The 17,231-nt window shown below is 44.9% G+C and overlaps 1 protein-coding gene and 1 pseudogene across 4 annotated transcripts in view; one reads left to right on the top strand and one right to left on the bottom strand.

Annotated features, from left to right (window-relative positions):
- The window catches only part of LOC126272409 (forkhead box protein B2-like), a 637,167-nt gene that overhangs the window by 146,440 nt on the left and 473,496 nt on the right, over positions 1-17,231 (bottom strand). The gene's annotated exons all lie outside the window — the stretch shown is intronic.
- On the top strand, positions 3,951-4,068 carry LOC126274455 (5S ribosomal RNA; annotated as a pseudogene).

Raw genomic sequence — 17,231 nt, 5'->3', positions numbered from 1 at the left:
CGAGTATGCTCATTTCTCATTCTGGAACTTGGGTACTCGTGGGATTTTTGAACCCTGTGAGTAAAGCTGTCTGTGATGACCAACGTCTTCCTTCAACATCTCACATCACCGTTTGTTAAGTACTTCTGTAACACTCTCGAATGCTGAACAAATCCGTCATGAACAGAAGAAAGTTTCTCAGTCTGTTTCTATCTATTCCGCTGAAATTAAATTAGCGTGGATAATAACGTTCTACAACTGATTACAGAGTTTTTGTATGAGCCCCGTTTTGTGCGTTTTGATCCACTTAATTTTCTTAAAGGGTGCAATTTTCTATTCAACTAGTGATTCTTGAAAGGCTGGTTCCCCGTGCTAAATGAATTTCATTTGTTTTTGGTGAAAGAAAAAACTTAATATGGAGTTTTATTCTGACCATTACCCAACCTGTGAATCTTGATTTTCATGTTATTAATTAGAATCACATTACGCAGTCTTGAGGCTGGTAAAGCAAATTCGGGATTAATTCATGGTTTAAAGTAACCTCCTTTTAACTGATCAATTGTTTAACAAAACTGTTGTTTTCTGAAATGTTATGATAAATATATTTTTCTGTTTGAAATTAAACAGTGGATATATTCTTGAACAACTTGGTGCAACGCCTTCCATGTGAGTGTTTTCCTAGAATTTCCTTGCGACGTATAATTTGCCCATTTAGGTTCCAGTAAATCAGAGCTTGTCGTCTGCCTTCCCCAAGGGTTCAATTTGTGGATTTTTTACCAAATATCATTCCGAACAGAAGCTTCTACATAGTTGAACGCTGTCACTGTACGCCGATCAGGTGTCAAACGATATTGGCACTCTTCTTCTACTGACGCTCGTCACATTTCTATCATGCTGTTACTCTTTGATCGTGTAGCGTCTTCACCTCTTTGTACACTAATTCGTCGTTCGCTAATAGCCTTACAGGCAGAGCTCTGTGTGTGTGGATCTGGATATCCACAGTAACAACTCCTTTGCAGATAAGCGCCTGCACCGGTGCGTATATCCGAGAACATACTGTATTATTATGCATTTGAGTTGATGCCACTGCATTGGCTTCAATGCGCAGTAGAGTGGAGAGGCTAGATACGATTTTGACATCTGCAAAATTTTTGATTCCGTCGCCCAGCCATTCTGGAGGCGGGGTATCTCTAATTTGTTTGATAACGCTAAATTTATTCTTCTTAAATTTTCGTCTGTAGTATTCAAATGTGAAGTATTACTGCCTACATGCGGAGTTGAATGGTCACCTCAGCAGAGGCTCCTTGTTCCCATAAGATGCACTGACCGACAATCCTCCAAGCACCACCTTCTGAGCGTCGGAGCGAAACCACTTGCTGTCAGCAGGATGCAGCCAGAGCGTCATGTGGGATGACGTAAGAACGCACTCTCTGGTCCCAGCGTCTAGTTGAACATAGTGTGCACCCTCTCCTCTCACCTATTTGCTTTGAGACGTTGTTCCCATGACCACCTGGGCCTGCTAATGATCTGTCATTCTGTACTACGCGCTCCCAGTTGTATTTTGTGCCGTCAGAATACATGTAAATGCGTTTTAAATAATTCTCTTAGTTCTTAAAGAAACACACACGTTGCAAGCCCACAGCCTTGAAGATCCTGGCGTGACCTACAGACACTCGGTACACCCATCTTCGTGGTTTTTGTACACTTACACATACATCTTCTTTTTATCATATCAGCAACTGCTTTGCGTCTCAGTCATTGTTTCTTTTTATTTTTTTTAAGTAACAGAGGTCACTTATGCTATTACCGAAGCTACCACAAAAATATTGGGAGGGCTTGCTGGGGTACTCCTTCCATTGAGATTTTGCTTCATTCTATAACTCCTGACTATGTACAGTGAGGTGAAAAAAGTGATGGAATAGCGATATGCACATTTAAAAAAAAGCAGTGAATTGTCAGAGCAATCATTTGTACTCAGGTGATTTATATGATAAGGTTTCCAAAGTGATTATGGCCGCAAGACGGGAATTAACAGACTTTGAACGCGAAATGATAACTTGAGCTAGATGCATGGAACATTGCATTTCGGAAATCGTTAGCGAATTCAGTACTCCGAGGCCCATAGTGTAAAGAGTATGCCGAGAATACCGAATTCCAGGAAAAACCTCTCACCACCGACAACACATTGGCCAACAGGCTTCGCTTAACGACCATGAGCAGCGGCGTTTGCATAGAGCTGTCGTTATGTCAGACCAATATACAGGCAACACTGACAACAGCAGGGGGACGTACGACGATCTTATCTGTCAGAGCAGTGCGGCGACATTTGGCGTTAGTGGGCTATGGCGGCAGGCGACCAACACCAGTACCTCTGCTGACTGCACGACATTCCGTTCAGCGCCTCTCCTGGGCTGGTGACATGGACTGGACCGAATACGACTGGAAAACCGTGGCCTGGTCAGACGAGTACCGATGACAATTGGTTAGAGCTGATGGTAGGGTTCAAGTGTGGTGCAGATCCCATAAAGCCATAGACGCAAGTTGTCAACAAGGAACTGTTGACTCCATAATGGTGTAGGCTGTGTTTACGTGGAATAGACTAGATTCCCTCGTCCAACTGAACCGATCATTGACTGGAAATGGTTATGTTTGGATATACGGAGACCATTTTCAGCCATATACAGACTTCATGTTCCCAAACAAAGATAGAATTGTCACCTGGCCGCCATTGTTCATCATTGGTTTGAAGAACATTCTAAAGAATTCGAGCGATTGATTTGGGAACCAAGATCGGCCGACACGAATCTAATGGATCACATACATGACATAATCGAGAGGTCACTTCGTGCACAAAATCTGGTCACTGGCAACATTTTCGCAATTGTGGACGGCTATAGAGGCAGCATGGCTCAGTATTTCTGCATGGAACTTGCAACGACTTGTTGAGTCCACCTCACGTCGAACTGCTGCACTATGCCACAGTAGTAAGAGGATCCCATTGACTTTCGTCATCTCACTGTTTCACATGGGTCCAAAACTGTGTTCGATACAAAAGCAGTGCATTTACTGATGTTCCTCTTAAATGTATTGTAAAGTAAACAGTGCCAAGCTCGTTACTTCGAGATGTCTAGCAAGTCTGAATGATTAAACATAATGAAGAACTGACGTACATTGGACAAATGAAAGATATGAATAACTGTAAAGAGTACACAATTTATGCTACAGCTTGCAACACGACTTCACTAGGGTTCCATAAAACGAAAAAGTTTTCTAGAAAATATCATAAAATTCATTTCACTAATTACAATACTATGTAGCAATTTATGGAGCGTATCAACATGTCATTATTTGTTGTGTCCGCCCCCGGTAGCTGAGTGGTCAGCACGACAGAACGTCAATCCTAAGAGCCTAGGTTCTATTCCCGGCTGGGACGGAGATTTTCTCCGCTGAGGGACTGCGTATTGTGTTGTCCTGATCATAATCATTTCATCCCCATCGACGCGCAAGTCGCCGAAGTGCCGTCAAATCGAAAGATTTGCATCCGGCGAACGGTCTACCTGACGGGAGGCCCTAGTCACACGCAATTTTTTTAAAATTATTAGTTGTGTTAAAATGTGGCTTCTACGTACTTAGTGCGAATTGAACAAATGAAATATTAAGCCGGGGGCAACCATACCGCCTGAACTCCGGCGTATCGAACGGGCTAAAATGTTTAAACATCTTACGGGAATGCATCCGGCTGACATCTTCGGCAACAGCCATTAATTCATTTTTTTGTGTGCTGCATTAGGCTACTAGGGCTGCTACCTGGTAAGTTTTGTGCAGACTGTAGTGCTCCAGTCAGTCCACTAAGCCGGAGGCCAACGACCGCAACCGCGAAGCTCTTACGCTACGCACCTGAGGCCTCGGTCTGTAGCACCACGTGGAGGTGGGGCCTCTTGTAGATCTATTGTCCTCTTTCCTTGTGTGAATGTAACGGCCTTGCCACAGTGGCTACACCGGTTCCCGTCAGATCACCGAAGTAAAGCGCTGTCGGGCGTGTCTGGCACTTGGACGGGTGACCATCTGGGCCGCCATGTGCTGTTGCCATTTTTCGGGGTGCACTCAGCCTCGTGATGCCAACTGAGGCGCTATTCGACCGAATAGTAACGGCTCCGGCCAAAGAAACCATCATAACGACTGGGAGTGCGGTGTGCTGACCACACTCCCCTCCTATCCGCATCCTCAGTTGAGGATAACATGGCGGTCGGATGGTCCCGATGGGCCACTTGTGGCCTGAAGACGGAGTGTTTTTGAGTGAATGGTACCCATATTATACTTATTAAATTATTATAAATAAATTAAATTATTATAAATGAAAAATTGGAAGGAGGGTATGATAAGTGGAAAAATTTTTATTTAAGAAGAGCGAGAAAAGGAGAAGACTGCGTAGTATATGTTCTCTCACCTGCGCTGTCCAGGCAGGAGGTCTCGGAATGTGACCTCGAGCCCGCCATACCTGTGCTGTGCCTCCCAGGGCTACTTACTAAGATGTTTTAATATGTTCGCTACTCAATTCTAGGTTAGCGTTTTATATGCTTGCCATTGTACCTGGTACAATAACTGGTTATTACTATAGGTTATACATTCTACACGATGCCTGTATACAATGTAATAAAGGATTACTATTTATATGTGTTGTGTATGCTGTGTATTCTGACTCCTTGTGTGTTTTAACATGTGTGTACCTTTTGTGTGCCTCGTCGTCACTGTAGGCTTTTACCTTGGGAAGCAAGTAGAGAATATTGTTTTGTGGCCAATATCCTCTTTCTACAGGGTGTTACAAAAAGGTACGGCCGAATTTTCAGGAAACATTCCTCACTCACAAAGAAAGAAAATATGTTACGTGGATATGTGTCCAGAAACGCTTACTTTCCATGTTAGAGCTCATTTTATTACTTCTCTTCAAATCACATCAGCAACAGAACGTACCAGCGTGACTTCACTTTGACACAGGAAATGTTCAAAATGTCCTCCGTTAGCGGGGATACATGCATCCACCCTCCGTCGCATGGACTCTCTGTAGCGCTGATGCAGCCCTGGAGAATGGCGTATTGTATCACAGCCGTCCACAATACGAGCACGGAGAGTCTATACATTTGGTACCAGGCTTGCGTAGACAAGAGCTTTCAAATGCCCCCATAAATGAAAGTCAAGAGGGCTGAAGTCAGGAGAGCGTGGAGGCCATGGAATTGGTCCGCCTCTACCAATCCATCGGTCACCTAATCTGTTGCTGAGAAGTGTACGAACACTTCGACTGAAATGTGCAGGAGCTCCATCGTGCACGAACCACATGTTGTGTCGTACTTGTAAAGGCACATGTTGTAGCAGCACAGGTAGAGTATCCCGTATGAAATCATGATAACGTGCTCCATTGAGCGTAGGTGGAAGAACATGGGGCGCAATCAAGACATCACCAACAATGCCTGCCCAAACGTTCACAGAAAATCTGTGTTGATGACGTGATTGTACAATTGCGTCCGGATTCTCGTCAGCCCACACATGTTGATTGCGAAAATTTACAATTTGATCACGTTGGAATGAAGCCTCATCCGTAAGGAGAACGTTTGCACTGAAATGAGGATTGACACATTGTTGGATGAACCATTCGCAGAAGTGTACCCGTGGAGGCCAATCATCTGCTGATAGTGCCTGCACACACTGCACATGGTACGTCAACAACTGGTTCTCCCGTAGCACTCTCCATACAGTGACGTGGTCAACGTTACCTTGTACAGCAGCAACTTCTCTGACGCTGACATTAGGGTTATCGTCAACTCCACGAAGAATTACCTCGTTCATTGCAGGTATCTTCGTCGTTCTGGTTTTCCCCAGTCACGAGTGACAGGCTGGAATGCTCCGTGCTCCCTAAGACTCCGATCAATTGCTTCGAACGTCTTCCTGTCGGGACACCTTCGTTCTGGAAATCTGTCTCAATACAAACGTACCGCGCCACGGCTATTTCCTTGTGCTAATCCATACATCAAATGAGCATCTGCCAACTCTGCATTTGTAAACGTTGCACTGACTGCAAAACCACGTTCGTGATGTACACTGACCTGTTGATGCTACGTACTGATGTGCTTGATGATAGTAGTGTTCAGCAATGTGTCGCATGTCAACACAAGCACCGAAGTCAACATTACCTTCCTTCAATTGGGCCACAGTACATACTGACGAAACTAAAATGAGCTCTAACATGGAAATTAAGCGTTTCCTGACACATGTCCACATAACATCTTTTCTTTATTTGTGTGTGAGGAATGTTTCCTGAAAGTTTGGCCGTACCTTTTTGTAACACCCTGTATAACACAAACTGCACACATGTATTAACAGATTTCTTTATTCATAAGAACAAGAAGTTACTTAAGATAGTCCAGGTGTTGTGATACAAGCTCTTCCGTAATAGTCCACGTTAGCCTCACTGCTGGTGAAGTACACGTCGCGCTATACACACTACTCCGGTCGCTAGGTGCTGTCTGACTCTGAACTGGAGGCTGAGCTAACTGCGACTGCGACTCCCACTGGGCTGCGACTGATGACTCGACTCGTTGAGTCACTGGATGACTGGCTGGGCCCTCCGGTCCGCGGCGGCGATCTGAATACTGGCGGTTGAGAGGGCGTTGGAGGCACGTTGCCTGCAGGTCTGATTTTGGCCTCTCTCCTGATGGGCGTGTTGCTTGTTCCTACTATCGATCTTCTCCCAATTTCTTTGCCGCCTGGTGTGCTGGCGACAGCTTACTCAAGCACAGTACCCTTACTGTGATTTATGCTAGGGGCTAAAGATCTATGTCACAATAGTGACACGTTTAATGTGGCGTTTGGAACAATAACCTCCAAGATTATATGATTACAAATGTCCCTCTACTTTCATATATGTTTATTGGTACTATATTTGGATGTCCACATATCTTCATCCTCATCTCCATCCATATACATAATTCGCAAACCACCGTCCCTTATGTGGCGAAGTATACCCTGTACCACTACTAGCCATTTCCTTTCCTGGTCCATCCGCAAGTAGAGTGAGGGGAAAACAACTGTCTATATGCCTCCGTATGAGACCTAATATCTCGTATCTTACCTTCTTGGTCCTTAAGCGAAATGTATGTTAGCGGCAGTACAAACGTTCTGCCGTCAGCTTCAAATTCCGGTTCTCTATATTTTCTCAGTAGTGTTCCTCTAAAAGGACGTCGCTTCCCTGCAGGATACCCATTTGTATTTACGAAGCTACTCCGTAATACTAGCGTATTGTTCGAACCTACCAGCAACAAATATAGCAGCCCGCCTCTGAACCGCTTGGATGTCTTCCTTTAATCCCCGAGCAGTACTCAAGTATATGTCGTACTAGCGTCCGATATGCGGCTCCTTGACAAATGCATCACACTTTCCCAAAATTCCACCAATAATCAAAACTTCACGATTCGCCTTCCGTACCACAATCGTCACACACTCGCTCCATTTCATAATGCTTTGCAGCATTACCCCCAGAATGATGTGACTGTGTGAAGCAGGCCCCTACTACTGCTGTATCCGAATATTACGGGTTTGTTTTTTCTACTACTCCTCATTAACTTACATTTTTCTGCATTTAGAACTAGCTGCAATTCAAGAGAAATTTTATCTATCTTGTATACTTTCACAGTCATTCCACTTCGACACCATCCCGTACACCACACTATCATCAGCAAATCAGCAAAAAGCCGCATACTGCTGCTTGCCCTGTCCACCAGACTATCTATGTATGCAGCAAATAACTACTGTCCCGTCACTCTTCCCTGAGGGCACTCGTCAGGAAAGCATTATGTCTGCTAAACACTCACCGTCGGAAACAACATACGGCGTCCCATTACTTAAAATGTCTTCGAGGCGCTCAAATGTCCGGGAATCTATTCCATGTGTTCGTACCCTCGCTAACAGTCTGCACTAGAGCACCACATCAAATCCTTTCAGGAAATATAGAAATATGGGATCTACAAGTTGCCTTCCATCCATAATTCGTAGAATATCATGTGAGAAAAGATACGTTTCCCACGACCAGTGTTTTCTAAAAACGCGCTAATCCGTGGACAGAAGCTTCTCATTCTCAAGGAAATTTACTGTAGTGTAAGTGCGAACATGTTCAAGCACTTCTTCATGGGCCTTGTACTAAGCGTTGGTGCTGTAGGAGTCCGTTGAACTGGAGTCCATATCTCAACTAATGGAGTCGCCTCTTTTTCGTCTACTACAATGCCTGTTAAGTCTCTTTCTAAGTCTCTCCCTTTCTCTTCACTCTCTCTTTTTTTCTTTTTTTAGATGGTGTGTTCTGTTTGAGAAATATTACCAGTTAGTTCATTTACTTGTACCAGTTTGTATGAGTGCCTGTGTTTATGTATAAGTGTTGAGGTGATTGTTGTTGTGTTTCGCCCTGTGTGTGAGTACCGCTCACAGTATAGCACAAATATGTTCAGGGCTCCATTTTCACCTCATTGGCAGTTTCCACTCGTAGAAACCAAGACACGCTGTAGGTGTGCTAGACCATGAGCAGACCGTGAATGAGCCACTCCACGGTTGGTATTGGCTTCCTTAATCCTTAACCGTTCACTGATCTGCGAGACAAAGCTCTAAACCTACAGCCATTATCCTTCAGTCCTACTCACGTTGCGATACATCCAACCGCTAAGTGTTCAGTTAACGTACCCTTCTTAAGCCAGTAGCATACGGCTAGGTCCACAGCCTTTTATTTTCAAGGCACATATGCAACGAAGTTTAAACTCCCGTTAGGTGATGCTACACCGGTCAACAACCATAGTACCAGTTATGCAGAAGGGCAACACATATACTCCATAAACAACTAACGCCACCATGTAACTAAAAAGGCCAACGTCAGTGAACATTATTACCAATGGGTGAAAGGTCCCGCCGACAGCGTGGCAATTAGAGGAGGAACGCAAGCACGGATTACGCGAGGATAGGGAAGGAAATTGATTGCCCCATTTTCAAGGAAGCCATCCTCGAAATAGTCTGGAACCATTTAAGGAAATCACAAGAAATCTATACCTGGCTGTTTAGATGGTGAATTTAGATGTCGTCCTCCAAATTCCAGTCGAGTGTGCTAATCACTACACAACCTCACTCAGTACCGAGGGGTAAACAAGTAGCTTCACCGAAGTTTACTGTTGTTTGTTGTTTGACCAGAGAGAGACAGAGAGCATTATTCCAAGCAGAACTTAAGCAAACACATTCCTATCTATTTATAAGGTTACTTCTTAATCTAATCTCAACTGATTCCTTTAAAACGGCAGGAAGTGCTCTGAAAAATATCTGCGCTGAAATGCTTAGCAAAGTTTTAGCATGTGGATAAAAGACTAGTTGATGTGGATTTTATTTCTATTATGTTTTATGTTGCCATTCCCTGTTTATTTATTTTCACAACGCGTTTCTAAGGTTTAAACCTTCGTCATCAGGTAGATTTATATAGATTAATATAGCAAATATGTATTGTGTTACATCTGGAAGTAGCCTGTGGCACCATCTAGTACAGAAAAACAAAACTCTATTTCTGTACCTGCTCCGAAGTAGTGTTTTCGTATGCTACGTCCACATTGCAGTTATTGGTTTGTAGACGCCATCTTTGTTGTCTCAGTGTTTACAGAGTGTGGTGGTGCATATTATTTATCACGACAGGGAAGGAGCTTTTGAGCAGTGGAGCCATTTCACCACATTTTTATTAGGTCGCCTGTTTGTCTTTATGTATTCGGTAAAAAATTTCAGTTTGATTTATTACTAATTTCCCGACGAATTAGACATTTGAAACTTTAGACATAGCTTACGACTGTACGACAATACGATATTAATGTACTTTACTGTCTGTTGTGTGACGGAGGGTACTCTGTTTCTCTCTTTTGTCTGTTCGGTACAAATTTTGAAGTTGCTGTCAATCTAACTTCCCGATGACCTAGAGATTTTCAAATTTCGGCATAGCTTAGAACTCTATGACAACGCAACATTAACTCGTTTTTGTGTTTGGTTTGCGGGAACGGTACTTTGTGTACGATTGAGATTTACCCTTTGTTCTGTTTGAATCTCGAATGTTTCGTGGAAATAAAGAATGCTGATAAGCCGTAATGTGACCTCGATCACTTTAATTTTTAATTTCACAGTATTTTCGCGTGATATATATATAGGTTCAAGCAATCTGTTTATTGACTTAGGCAAAGAAAAACTGAAATAAACCTGAAATTTACGACACGTCTCTGTTGCAATCTGATCAGAATGATTGAAAGCGCATGAAAAATTTCACGTACAAGACTAAAAAGCAGAAAATAATTATTTAAACAAATAACCTTTTAATGTAGCATGGTTTTGTAACAGACTAAAAGGATAAAATAATTTCTCCTAGCCCCATACCGATTCCTAACCCAATATAAATACTCCTGAATATTTGTGAATTTTCAAGGGCTATGACAATACTAGTAAAATTTAAAACGTAAAATGTGGGGCGCATGCAATAGATAATATTAAGGAGTGTAGAGCGCAGCTCTTGTTGGATAAAATCATAGAGCTGCTCATATCATTTGCAGTGCAATAAAATGGCTAGTGGCTTAACTGGACTATTCATGCAATATTATTATCGACTGCATGAGACCCACGTTTATCATTTTTAATTTTACAGGTATTCTCATAGTTGTTAAAAATTCACAGACACAAATTTTCAGGATTATCTGTATAGGTATAGAAATCTCTATGGAACTACGATAATTTATTTTTTAGCCTTTACTCTGATTTCCTTATCACAGTAATAACACCGGTTCCCGCGCCGGCTGCGGTGCCCGAGCGGTTCTAGGCGCTTCCGTCTGGAACCGCGCGACTGCTACGGTCACAGGTTCGAATCCTGCCTCGGGCATGGATGTGTGTGATGTCCTTAGGTTAGTTAGGTTTAAGTAGTTCTAAGTTCTAGGGGACTGATGACCTCAGATGTTAAGTCCCATAGTGCTCAGAGCCATTTGAACCGGTTCCCGTCAGATCATCGTAGTTAAGCGCTGTCGAACTTGACAAGCTGCAGAACAGGTGACAACTGGAGTCTGTCAAGTGCTGTTGGAACGTGGGCTGTACTCAGCTGTTGTGAGGCCAATTTAGGGGTTACTTGACTGAGGAGTAGCTGCTCCTAAATCGAAAATTCGGGAGGACGACGGTTCATTCCCGTCTCCGGCCATCCAGATTTAGGTTTTCCGTGATTTCCCTAAATCGTTTCAGGCTAATGCCGGGATGGTTCCTTTGAAAGGGCACGGCCGATTTCCTTCCCAATCCTTCCCTAACCCGAGCTTGCGCTCCGTCTCTAATGACCTCGTTGTCGACGGGACGTTAAACACTAACAACCACCACCACCTAAATCGAAAACTGACAACGGACGGGAGAGCGGTGCGCTAACCATATGCCCCTCCATATCCGCAAACTGTGACGCGTAGCACTGAGGATGACACGGCTATCGGTCGGTCCCGTTGGGCCTTCCGAGGCCTCTTCGGACGGAAACGAGTTTCACTCCGATTTAACAACGTGTCATATAAAGAAGCTTTTAGTTAAATAACTATTATTTTATTTATTTTACTTTCACTTTTATACAGGGTGTTACAAAAAGGTACGACCAAACTTTCAGGAAACGTTCCTCACACACAAAGAAAGAAAATATGTTATGTGGACATGTGTGCGGAAACGATTACTTTCCATGTCAGAGATCATTTTATTACTTCTCTTCAAATCACATTAATAATGGAATGGAAACACACAGCAACACAACGTACCAGCGTGACTTCAAACTGTTTGTTACAGGAAACGTTCAAAATGTCCTCCGTTAGCGGGGATACATGCATCCGCCCTCCGTCGCATGGAATCCCTGATGCGCTGATTCAGCCCTGGAGAATGGTGTATTGTATCACAGCCGTCCACAATACGAGCACGAAGAGTCTCTACATTTGGTACCCTGGTTGCGTAGACAAGAGCCTTCAAATGCTCCCATAAATGAAATTCAAGCGGGTTTAGGTAAGGAGAGCGTGGAGGCCATGGAATTGGTGCGCTTCTACCAATCCATCAGTCATCGAATCTGTTGTTGTGAAGTGTACGAACACTTCGACTGAAATGTGCAGGAGCTCCATCGTGCATGAACCACATGTTGTGTCGTACTTGTAAAGGCACATGTTCTAGCAGCACAGGTACAGTTTCCCGTATGAAATCATGATAACGTGTTCCATTGAGCGTAGGTGCAAGAAACTAAAATGAGCTCCAACATGGAAATTAAGCGTTTCCGGACACATGCGCACATAACATCTTTTCTTCATTTGTGTGTGAGGAATGTTTCCTGAAAGTTTGGCCGTACCTTCCTGTAACACCCTGTATATTCCATTACCTTTTAGTTAGAGATCTCCACAAAACTTACGGCCCCGTACTCTCTACTAGGGAGCCTCACATTTTATTCCATAGCCGTAACGCAACAGATGCGTGCCTGATGTCCACTTGATGGAAGTTTAAGACATAGAAACGCGTTGTGAAACAAAACTTCGGTTTGATGACGGTTTTACCTTTACTTTTCAACATCACTCCGGGTTGTCATATTTAAAGCACGTCTCTTGAGTGGGAGGTGTCCACGTAGCGCGCCAACATCACACTCTGCTAGGTCCAGGTGGGCGGGAGCAGCGACCTCGGACACTGGTTTCTGCCTCACTCGAAGTCCGCAGGGCCGCCTGGGAACCCAGCGGGGAAGCCGAGGTTGCGGTTGCGCTGCGGGGCCCTGTACCTGCGCCCGGCTCCGCCCACTCGGCAAGCCGGCCTCGCCTCTGTGTGCGAGTGTGTGTGTGTGTGCCGACAAAAGGCCGGCTGACGGGAGGCTAAACGCACGCTATCTGGCGGTGTCAGTACTACACAAATGTGTTTGGGTTTCCCTTAATTATAGGCCAGCGTGTTTTCGGAGGGCCGCAGCGCCCGCGGCGACCGACCCGTACCTGCCTCCCCTACGACTTCCCCCCACCCACCCTCACACCCCGCCAGATAACGCGACCACTGCCGTCGTATCGCTTCGGGAGCGCTTAGCTACCGGCTCCCCGGCTCCACGACAGCCCTATCAGCGGAAGATAACGGCCGGGCCCTCTCAAGAAACTGTAGTTCACTCGCTGACCCTGACATTGGGCGAGGCCTTCAGCCGTCCTCACACGGGACGAGCTTGTCATCGGGAAGCACGCCAAACGTCGATCTTAATGTGTTGTTGCGCTCAGAAACGTGCTCGTATACCACATCACTCTTCATCGTGGTGTTCGTGATCAGCGTTCTTCGGCAGTAGTTGTCTGGTATATCTGACGGGCTGGTGCAGGAGCAAGTGTTTCGGAACACATCGTTCAGCGCACATTGTTGAGTGTGGGATTCCCCAGCAGACGATTCCTATGTGTTATTGATCCAACGACATCGTCATTTACGGTTGTAGTGGGTACGTGATAGTCGATAATGGCCCTTGGGTCGGTGGAAACGAGTGGCTTGGTTGGATGAATCTCGTTTCTTGCTACGCCAGGTCTCGTCGCTTCAAGATACGCTGTAATCGAGACGAGGGGCTGCTAGAAACGGACTCTGCACCACGGACATAGGTCTGATGCTATGAAGGACAATCACCTGGACGTCCAAGGGGGCTGTAGTACGAATCGAAGGTACCATGACAACTGTGAACATTTTGTCTTCCCCGATGACGATAGCACCTAGTGGCAAGATGTCACAAGGCCGAAATTGTACTACACTGGGCTGAGGTACTTCAGAGAAACACAATAGCGGACGCATGTCTTAGGCGCCAAATTCATCTGATCTGCTATCGATGAAACTCTTATGAGGCACTTTCTGAAGCCAGCAGATCTGCTTCCGTAACTTACAGGAGCTGTGTGCGTGACTTGTGCATAGCAGTATGGTGGCACATGCATGTAAAATTCACGACACGTTGAGTCGCTAATTTTTAAGTTTGAAAGTGAGCACATACAGTGTCTAACAACGTGATAGTACTTCCATGGTGACTGCTAACGTACACTACTGGCCATTAAAATTGCTACACCAAGAAGAAATGCAGATGATAAACGGGTATTCATTGAACAAATATATTATACTAGACCTTACATGTCATTACATCTTCACGCAATTTGGGTGCATAGATCCTGAGAAACCAGTACCCGGAACAACCACCTCTGGCCTCTGGAGAATATTCTGGCCAGGGCAGCAGTCGAACATTTTCTGTATCCAGAAAGGCCCGTATACGACCTGCAACATGCGGTCGTGCATCATCCTGCTCAAATGTACGGTTTCACAGGTATCGAATGAAGGGTAGAGGCAAGGGTCGTAACACATCTGAACTGTAACGTCTACTGTTCAAAGTGCCGTCAATGCGAACAAGAGGTGACCAAGACGTGTAACCAATGGCACCCCAGGCCATCACGCCGGGTGATACGCCAGTATGACGTTTTGCTATTCGTGCACCCAATTTCGTCGTTGAGTACACCACCACAGGCGCTCCTGTCTGTGATGCAGCGTCAAGGGTAACAGCAGCCATGATCTCCGAGATGATAGTCCATGCTGCTGCAACCGTCGCCCGAACTGTTCGTGCAGATGGTTGTTGTCTTGCAAACGTCCCCATCTGTTGACTCAGGGATCGAGACGAGGCTGCACGATCCGTTACAGCCATGTGGATAAGATACCTGTCATCTCGACTGCTAGTGATACGAGGCCGTTGGGATCCAGCACGGCGTTCCGTATTACCTTCCTAAACCCATCGATTCCATATTCTGCTAACGGTCATTGGATCTCGACCAAGGCGAGCAGCAATGTCGCGATACGATAAACTGCAATCGCGATAGGCTACAATCCGACCTTTATCAAAGTCCGGAACGTGATGGTACGCATTTCTCTTCCTTAGTCGAGGCGTCACAACAACGTTTCACCATGCAACGCCGGTCAACTGCTGTTTGTGTATGAGAAATCTGTTGGAAACTTTCCTCATGTCAGCACGTTGTAGGTGTCGCCACCGGCGGCAACCTTGTGTGAATATTGTGAAAAGCTAATCATTTGTATATCACAGTGTCTTCTTCCTGTCGGTTAAATTTCGTGTCTGTAGCACGTCTTCTTCATGGTGTAGCAATTTTAATGGCCAGTAGTGTTAGGTAAACATTATGTTTTAAATTTGACTTTTGCTTGTATATGTGCTCGTTTCCGGGACTGACATGACTGATATTAAATATTCGGATATACTGCGAAATGTTGGCGACTGCAGCACTTGAGAATGGCCCGAAAAGTCGCAACTGACCAATCTTGTGAAACTAAACAAAATACAGGGGTCTACGTATGAACAACAGCTGGAACACCACCATTATGATGACATTGAGTTATTTGAGACAATTCTTCCATCCCATCCGCGGAATTTCCATGGTGTCGCGCGAAGTCCCAGTCGCAGTTGAAACCAGAATCTGTGCGCTCTTAAGCAGTTCAATCAGAGAACGTGTTTCTCATCGTGAAGCACGTCATAAATAGTTTTCTTTGCGGTTGGTACAGAGGTCAGTTCTAGACTGTAATTAGCGTACGGCTGTGGAACTTGGCAGATTTGCTAATGCGTTAACGCATAATCGATGTACACTGGAACTTTTGGCCTCCAGGTGCAAAACTGGCGCCGTGAATGCAAGAAAGAGGTATAGAAATTTTTGCTAGAGTAATGAATTGGGAGTGGTACGTGGGCAGAAAAGATCAAACAACTGAGAAAGGCACAATGTTGGTTTTATTATTAACCGCTGCTTTCACAGTTTGTTCAGAATGACCATCGGAGACGTCGACAATATGCCGGATCCGTAAAACGAGTTGGTAAACAGTTGCTCGCAGCCAAACTGAATTCCGTCCGAACAGGCCTTGGAAGGTCCAGAGGTACCGACTGGCCGCTATGTCATCCGCAGGCCGCAGGCCTCACTGAAAGCGGATATGGAGGGGCATGTGGTCAGCACACCGCTCTTCCGGCCGTATGTCAGTTTACAAGGCCGCTTACAGCCAAAAGCCAGATGAATTTAGATCAGTTGATTTTGCAGGCCACGCATCTGGAAAGCGTCTGGCAGGTTGCATTACGTAGATATTTCACTGAATGAGCAGCGTGAAGTGTTCCCCATATTACATAAAAAAAGGTTTCACGCAGTTGCGCTCTCCCAAGGCAGGAGTCACATGCCGCATGAGGCGGTCTAGATTACCTGCGGAAGTCACGGTACACTTGACAGCTTCTTTGGGTGTATTCACTTCAAAGGATAATGCATCCAGAATAAATGTGCTTGTGAAGCCACACCACATAGGCTCTACAGTCTGGAACCGCGCGACCGCTACGGTCGCAGGTTCGAATCCTGTCTCGGTCATGGATGTGTGTGATATCATTAGGTTAGTTAGGTTTAAGTAGTTCTAAGTTCTAGGAGACTGATGACCTCAGAAGTTAAGTCCCATAGTGCTCAGAGGCATTTGAAGCATTTTTGAACCTAACGTATGTACCAAGTTTCGCTGACATACGACAATTACCGTCTACCCTAGTCCTCCGTGAGTAGCTGCTCTTTAATCATAAGCAACTGATACATCACACGGAACGTGTTTCGCATTATGATATGCGCCTGCAGCGCTATTCAGTGACAGTTATCGGCCGTATCTGACGCGCGAAACACATAGTTTATCCGGGAAAATGAACGAGCATTGAATAGCTGTGTCAGCTTTCTTAGCGAACGTCAAATATGAGACCAGAAAATCGCGAGTAAGCATAGAAGAGCGACGTGTTAAGCAAGTAAAAAAAAACTACTTAGGTATTCTTTTGGAGCCGTTATCTCAGCCATGACGCAGTTTACATTCAAAATACGTGGAAATCATCTAGGCTAAACAACGCTTATTATCATAATAGCTACTTTTAACGTCATACAAACACTGTTCGTTTTTCACGGAGGCTATTACGACGTACGTTTGGTGCATTGTCCATTTAGTAGCCACGTTATTCTGTCTGTGGTATACCCTGTAGTGAATCGCAGGAGATCAGCTAGCGACTTAAACAGCAGTTTGGCGTTTCGTTGTTCCATGTTCCCTGGCTCGTTCCCAAACTGGAACAAATTTACTTCTTTATACGTAACAGCAAACATTCCAGAAGATACCAATATGAAATTAGGAAAAAAGTACCAGGGCCTTTACAAAAAAAGAGGGTGAGTAAAAAT

Source organism: Schistocerca gregaria, chromosome 5 (genome assembly GCF_023897955.1).
Source record: "Schistocerca gregaria isolate iqSchGreg1 chromosome 5, iqSchGreg1.2, whole genome shotgun sequence".
Classification (NCBI taxonomy): Eukaryota; Metazoa; Arthropoda; class Insecta; order Orthoptera; family Acrididae; genus Schistocerca; species Schistocerca gregaria.
This window is presented reverse-complemented; position numbering and strand designations above follow the sequence as displayed.